The sequence below is a fragment of the Podarcis raffonei genome, chromosome 12 (genome assembly GCF_027172205.1).
Source record: "Podarcis raffonei isolate rPodRaf1 chromosome 12, rPodRaf1.pri, whole genome shotgun sequence".
Taxonomy (NCBI): domain Eukaryota; kingdom Metazoa; phylum Chordata; class Lepidosauria; order Squamata; family Lacertidae; genus Podarcis; species Podarcis raffonei.
Window position 1 is genome coordinate 47,457,544 of NC_070613.1, and position 8,071 is coordinate 47,465,614.

Here is an 8,071-nt window from a genome sequence, read left to right on the forward strand (position 1 = left end):
GCAAAAAATAACTTTTTTTTCAATGTGCTTTTGTGCTTATGAAATGAAGCATGTTTTCTGTCAGTCAAAATTTAAGCTGTTTCACATTGCCATGACAGAATAAACAGCTTGCATAGCAGGGAAGCGGCTGAATTCAGTAGCTGGTCACTAATTGACTTGGAAGTGGTTCAAAATGGTAATACTTTAACTGTTCAGTATGTTTCATATGTTTTGACTGCATTTGTCTAAAAATTAGTGTAAACCAGTATACTTAAAAACATACCCATTTTCTTTGATGTGTCATAAAGAAAAAACAAGGGTCATACAGTCCTTACTGAAATAGCTCTCATGACATTTGGGGGCAAATGGTAGATTGTTGGATGTGGGGTATAATTTAGACTGGAGGAAATAGCCCTAACACAGCAGCCTCAATCCAAATCACAAACACACTGTGTGGCTGCTCAGATTTCCCAATATCTTGTCTCATCTGGCCCTCAAAAGAACTACTAACAGCAAATAAGCATAACAGAACAAGCAACTATACTGTAAAGTCATACACAGAGGACAATGAGTTGTATTATCCAAAACAGAAGTGGAGCATCTTTGGCCCTCTAAAGCTTGCTGAACTACAGCTCACATGAACCCCAGCCAGAATGTCCAATAGCCAGGGCTGATGGGAGTTGTAGTCCAACAACATCTGCAGAGATGAAGGCTCCTCACCTCTGCTCCAAAAGAACAGAAACCAGATTCAGACTATGTCTTTATTTCAGTGGGTTTCCCCTAAGCATGCCTAGGGTCATGGCTGAGTGTGCAGTTGCTTTGCATCCCTACAGTCTTGGGTTCAGTCCCAGGCAGCTCTGCGTAGGGCAGGGAAACCCTCTTGCTTGACAGGCTGGAGAGGTGCTGCCAGTCATTTCATGCAAACGATAAACCAGTATCGGGCAGCTTCCAGTCTTTCTAAATCTGAATTCTACCATTAGGCTTTGATGAGTATAAATGCAGGTATGTTTTCTTAAGCAATAATCTTTTTAATGTGGGCACACATTTTCAGTTCCCTGGTTTTTCAACTCTAACAACGATATCGACAATATAAGCAAATCAGCGGCTTACTACGCATTTTTGTATTATAAAAATAAGTCCTAGGTGTGTCGGGGATTGAACTTGAACCCTTCCAACTGCAACGCATGTGCTCAACCGTGTGCCCAAATCCTCTCTACCCCTTCTGCTGTATCTGTTGTCACTCATGTTAGACATAAGCCTCATTGTTTCACTGAAGCTGGTAAACCTGGTTGGGTTGTCCACACGGGAATGTTTGTGCGCCTCGTCCTTGAGATGTCCGGAGGGTGGCAACACGAGAACGGGGCCTTCTCTGCAGTGGCTCCCCATCTGTGGAATGCTCTCCCCAGGGAAGTTCTCCTGGTGCCTTCATTATCACACACCTTTAGGCACCAGGCAAAAATGTTCCTTTTTAACTGGGCCTTTGGTTGATCCGTTTTTATTATGTATTTTGTGGATTTATATCTTGATTTTATTCTGTGAACCGCCCTGAGGCCCCCCAGGTAAAGGGTGGTATATAAATTCAGTAAACAATAAACAATAATGTTCCTGTTTAAGGAGAAGGCAGGATCAGTTTGCAAAAGGAATGTTTTAAACTTGATTGGATTATTCATTATTCCCTGTGTAGCAACTAAAACAAGGCAGTCCCTACCTGCAAGCATACAATCTTAATAATGATAATAAGAAAAAAGATACACAAGGGAAAAAGGATGGGAGGGAAGATGACAAACTCAAACTTGACTCTACCAAGTCTTAAACTGTTGTTCTTCTAATGGCCAACTGGCACAATTCAGAAGCAGGAGGTGTCTGATACAGCTGGTCTTTGGGCAAAGCTGATGGCACAAGACCTGCATAATATTAACACAGGTTATCCACACCTGGATCAAACCTCATCGCTTGGCAGTCTCCATGAACACAGCGACTGAAAGGGATATGCAACGGTCCTTCAGTGAGGTCATTTTCAGAAAACGAGACATTTTTCACTCACTTCTTACTAAGCATTCATTTTCAGCATAGGAAAGGATAAATCCTTTCAAAATCTAGGCACAGAATCTTGCTTTGTCACAAAATCAGTGACTTTCTTCTCATCAGCATGAAACACAGATTGGTGAGTATTCGTTTTTTCCTGTTATTATCACCATTAAATGTATAAAGCATAGTAAATGTGTGATCAAGAAATATCTCAGAAAGAGTCATTTGTGCGCTAGCCCAAAAGAATCTTTATTTGAATACAGTATCAGTGGGAAAACTCATTTGGATCTGGGATTAGGAGGGGACTTGAAGAAAATACAACTGATTACAAGTGTTTGACATGTCTAGCATGTCATATTTCATTTCCTGCCCCAGAATCTACTAATCTTATCTATCTCTAATTCTATCTGTATATCTAATTCTATCTGTATCAACATCTACATCTATATCTCAAAGTGAGCATAACATTTATGGAGTCTCTCAAATGCTATATCCTATAGTTCATAGAGAGTAAGTTTATTGAGAAGGTCCTTAAATGATGTGATTTATATTTTGAATCAATACAGTTCCCCTAGAATAAGTTGGGCTCCATCTGTCCTATATATTTAAAACAGTATTGCACCACTTTAAACAGTCACGACTTCCCCGCAAATATCCTGGAAATTGTCATTTGTTAGGGGTGCCGAGATCTGTTAGAAGACCGCTATTCCCTTCACAGAACTGGACATCCCAGAGTGGTTTCACAATCAATGCCTCTCTTCCAAAGGAACTCCATTTAAAGTAGCATGACAATTTTCATAGATTATAGCCATGGTGTAAATTTGAAGGAGTGAATGTAAGACTAAGTACATATTAACACCCTAGTCCTAAACGCAGTTACTTGCTGGGAGTATGTGCTATTAATTTCATGCTGCCAGTATCACAGGTTTAAAGTACGGCAGAAATTCATTTTATCTCCCCTTTAAAACAACACCCTCACACTCCCTATCTTTGTCACATTCTGAGCTCTCACCCTCATGACAGGACAAAGAAAAGGGGCCACCAATTGAAGGTTTATATTTTCCCCCCGTCCATGGTCCTGTCCTTTGCTAGCCAACATGCAGAAGCTGTGGCAAAGGAATTGGGGGAGTGTGTTTGAGGTGAAAAGCGAATCTGAAGGTTACTGGACTGCAGAGCCGAAATAGGCAAAGGAGGTGTGATGGTAAGGAAAAGTCCCATGTGCCCTATGAAAAACAAAAGGAGCAGAGGACAGCGAGGAATGGAAAGTTTGTTCCAGCTCTCAGCTTGTCCCTTTGGTTGAGATTGAGGGAGATTGAGGGACCCATCTTCACACTTGGAAAGTAGCATAGCAAGGGTTGCTGGCTCCAGGGGTATGCAACCTGCCTGCCTGCACAGAGAGGAGCCTGACCGGCTGACGTGGCCCTTGGTGAGGCCTGCAGAGAGGAGCACTGGCAGGGCTGCACTCGGGGGTTGCCCCTTGCCTGCCCCCCTCCATCCATGCCTGCTCATCTTGGGTCTGGGCTGCTCCTGCCGCTTTCCAGGGAGCGTGTCACACCAGGAAGGGAGCAAGCGCATCCGTGGTTGACGGCCTCTGCCAGTGATGCAGCAGTGAGGCCAGACCGGGCTTCTGGGCCCAGAAAACCCCAACGGCAGGCAAGCATGGGGCTTGCTGCGATGTGCCTGGGCAGCAGTGGCAGCTCCCTAACAGGTTGTGCAGCCAGGAGGAGAGGCACGAGAATCAGCCCCCCCCCCAAAATGCGCACAAAGCAACCACCCCCTCATACCCCCCACACTACGCCAATGGTGTAGATAATAGCTAACTAGGTAGACCAATGTTCTGATTCAGTAAAAGGCAATTTCCCAGGTACCAGTGAAGACATTCAGGAGAAGAAGGTGGCCAGATTATTCAGTAAGTCCACAATTTATACACATTTAACTTGTGCACTTTCAGTTTTACATACATTGCAAAATAAAAATAAAAATCTTTTAAAGGGGTGGAAAAGGGGCAGGGAAAAATAATTTTGGCAATCCCACCCACCACAGACTATATGTGATTTTGACTGTACAGTTGTACCTTGGAAGTCGAACTGAATCCGTTCCGGAAGTCCATTCGACTTCCAAAATGTTCGGAAACCAAAGCACAGCTTCTGATGGGCTGCAGGAAGCTCCTGCAACCCATCGGAAGCCATGAAAGTCCCATTGGATGTTCGGCTTCCAAAAGAACGTTCGAAAACCGGAACACTCACTTCTGAATTTTGATTGCTCGGGAGCCAATTTGTTTGGGAGCCAAGGCATTTGAGATTCAAGGTACGACTGAATGTGACTATATAGTCACACATATTTGACTGTATGTGATTATGGTTTTCGGTGCAACCCCCAAAATGTAATCCTCATGTAAACTGGGGGATTACTGTATGCCTATATTTTAAAATCAGTTTATTCCATATCTCTCACTCCTTTAACCTTTGTTGTTAATACCTAGCCTCTTAGGCTTCATATTGATTGTCTTCAGCAGACTAAATACTCAAGATCATCACTTATTAAAATACATAGTTACATATTTTATTGTTGTTTCTTGTATCATGTAGGTATTTCTTATTCCTTGACTGAGAAGATGAACAATTCTTCCATGATGCCAGATTATGGGATAACAACAACTTTTGACTATAATATTGACACAGGCCTAGTCTGCAGCCATGCTGTGGAAGCATTTGCAACTAATTTTCTGCCACCGTTTTACTCTTTGGTGTTCATATTTGGCCTGTGGGGCAACTCACTGGTGGTGCTGATCCTGATCAGATACAAGAAGCTCAAGAGCATGACTGATATCTACCTGCTCAATTTAGCCATCTCGGACTTGCTTGTCATCTTCTCACTCGCATTTTGGGCTTATTACGCAGGGCACGAGTGGATATTTGGAGATGCAATGTGCAAAATTCTCTTTTGGATCTATTACATAGGTTTCTACTGCGGAAGTTTTTTCCTAATCCTTTTGTCTATCGATAGATACCTGGCCATCGTCCACGCAGTGTTCGCATTAAAAGCCAGAACGATCACCTATGGCACCCTCACAAGCGTCGTCACTTGGGTGGTGGTCTTATTAGCCTCTGTGCCAGAATTTGTATTTCACCATGTTCAAAAGGCAAAGGAGACTTACGAATGTACCGTTCATTATCCCTCAGAAAATGAAAAAGTATGGAAGCAATTTCTAACTTTAATGAAGTTCATTTTGGGCCTAGCCATTCCTGCAGTCATTATTATCTTCTGTTACATGTGGATTATCATGATTTTGATTAAGGGTAGAAATCAGAGAAAGCAGAAGGCTGTCAAGCTTATTGCTGTGATCATGATTGTCTATTTCCTCTTCTGGATGCCATACAACACCACTCTTTTGTTGCAGACCTTTCAGGATTCATTTTTTTATCTAACTCAGAGAATAATATTGAGAACAAATTATTTGTAGCCATTTCTGTGACAGAGACAATTGCTGTGATCCACTGTTGCATCAACCCTGTGATCTATGCCTTTGTGGGGGGGAAATTTAGGAAACATCTCTCCACCTTTTTCCAAAGGTGTATGTTCCTCCTCTCTATAAGATCTGCCCAGGCCAGGCTCACCCTAACTTAGAAAGGTCTACTTCCTACACAACTGCAACAGATGAAATTTCTATGGGTTTGTGAAGTGATTTCCAGTTGTGTTTGTATGTCTTTTCCTTCCTAACTATTTAGCTGGTATATCTGGGAGAAGTATGTTACCCTGCCAAGTGGGAGAGGAAAACGATAACCTGTGTCCTTAGACTATTGGTCTATTAACCCAGTATTGTCTACTTGGATAAGCAGCAATTGATCATGGACTTCAGGCTGAGTTTTTCTCAAGTCCTGCTACCAGAAGGCCCTATAAGGGAAGATGTCAAGGACTGAAGTTGGAACCTTCTGCATGGAAAGCACCATTGAGTTCAATGGAACTTACTCCCAGTTCACTTTGTATATAACTGTAGTCATGCTGATCCTAATAAATTCTGTATAGTGCCACTTTTGGGAGAGTGTATTTTATTACGGATTAACACAGCTGTCTGCCTTTTTGCACCCTCCTTCGGAAGTGTATTTCTGGGGAATGTCATGATGAGCTCTTTTTCACACTGCTTGCAACCATGGTTTTTAAAATATTTATATTTTATTGAAAACTTTCAGTAGAGAAATAAAGTAAACATTTTTGAGGAAAACCAACACAACACAAAACAAAGAGAAAAGTACTTGAAACTGTGGTACAATACCAAGGCTTTTTTTTTCAGGCGGAACATTCCAGAACTCGATTCCAGTACACCTCAGGTGGGCGCCATTGCCATTGTAACAGAATGAGGGAGGAATTCATGTTGAATCTATTTTTCTAGAAAAAGAGCACTGAGGTATTACAATTATTGTAACAAGTATAAACTTATTAAAAAGTCATTATGCTTTTTATAAAGCAATCCAAATGCCATTAAAGGTAAAGGTAAAGGACCCCTGGACAGTTAGGTCCAGTCAAAGGCGACTGGGGGATTGCAGCGCTCATCTTGCTTTCAGGCTGAGGCATTTGTTCACAGACAGCTTCCTGGGTCATGTGGCCAGCCCGACTAAACTGCTTCTGGTGCAGCAGGACACTGTGACGAGTGTCAGAAAGCATGGAACGCCGTTTACCTTCCTGACACAGTGTTGCCTATTTATCTCTTTGCGCTGGTGTGCTTTCAAAATGCTAGGTTGGCAGAAGCTGGGATGGAGCAACAGGAGCTCACCCCGACACACGGATTTGAACCGCCAACCTTCGGATTGGCAAGCCCAAGAGGCTCAATGGTTTACACCACAGCGCCACCCATGTCCAGCTGTCGTTATACTTATCCTTACACAATCTACATCTAAAAGCAATCTGTTTTTATGTTGCAAGTGTAGTTATATATTCTATCCATCATTCAAAGGCAGCCATGGTATTATCCTTCCAGAATGTCAATCTAAGTCTTTTAGCAGAAGTAAGGGCACAAAGACTCTATTTTTGTTGACCTGCTATCAAAGCACACACAGGCAACCTATGATTTGCCTGGGGGTTGTGTTCTGGGTGATTGCGTGTGTTGACAGAGCAAGCAAAAGCCCGCTCTGCCATGTCCTCTTCTGCGTGTTGGTGGTCATATGTCATTTGGACACTTCTAAAATGGTTGACACCTGTATACAGTGGTACCTCGGGTTACAGACGCTTCAGGTCACAGACGCTTCAGGTTACAGACTCTGCTAACCCAGAAATAGTACCTCGGGTTAAGAACTTTGCTTCAGGATGAGAACAGAAATTGCGTGGCGGCAGTGTGGCAGCAGCAGGAGGCCCCATTAGCTAAAGTGGTACCTCAGGTTAAGAACGGTTTCAGGTTAAGAACAGACCTCCAGAACGAATTAAGTTCTTAACCCAAGGTATCACTGTAGTTGGGATGTGATTTAGGATAATATGATCATCTGACAATTTAAAACGTTTCCCCCAAGTAATATTTATACATCTTAATACGTTCCTCCAAAATCTGACGTTGCATAAACATACATTTCAAAGAAGCATTATCCTAACTACTGTACATCTCCAGCAGTGTGTTGTTCTACACTGTCTGTTTATGTCCAAACATAGCGGAGTCTAATAAATACTTAATATTATTTTTTTGTTATGTAGTTTGTAATCTAGCGACACCAAAGTTAAAACTTTGTCCCACTGAATAGGTAAAATATTCAGTTCTTTATTCATTTCTCAGATTCTGTACATTGAAACCAGGTACAATCGTACCTTGGCTCCTGAACGCCTTGGTACTTGGAAGTTTTGGCTCCCCAACGCCGCAAACACAGAAGTGAGTGTTCCAGTTTGCGAACGTTCTTTGGAACTTGAATGTCCGGCGGGGCTTCTGCGGCTTCCAGTTGGCTGCAGGAGCTTCCTTATGAATCTTATAGGGACTTAATGAGCTCAGGTCTATTCCTGTCTTGATGTACCTGCAAATCAGGGTTTCCCAGACTTAGGTCTCCAGCAGTTGTTGGACTACAACTCCCATCATCCCTAGCTAGCA

The 8,071-nt window shown here is 42.5% G+C and overlaps 1 pseudogene; it reads left to right on the forward strand.

Moving 5' to 3' along the window:
* Nucleotides 1-4,600: 4,600 nt before the first annotated feature.
* On the forward strand, nt 4,601-5,687 carry LOC128424055 (C-C chemokine receptor type 5-like; annotated as a pseudogene).
* Nucleotides 5,688-8,071: the final 2,384 nt, after the last annotated feature.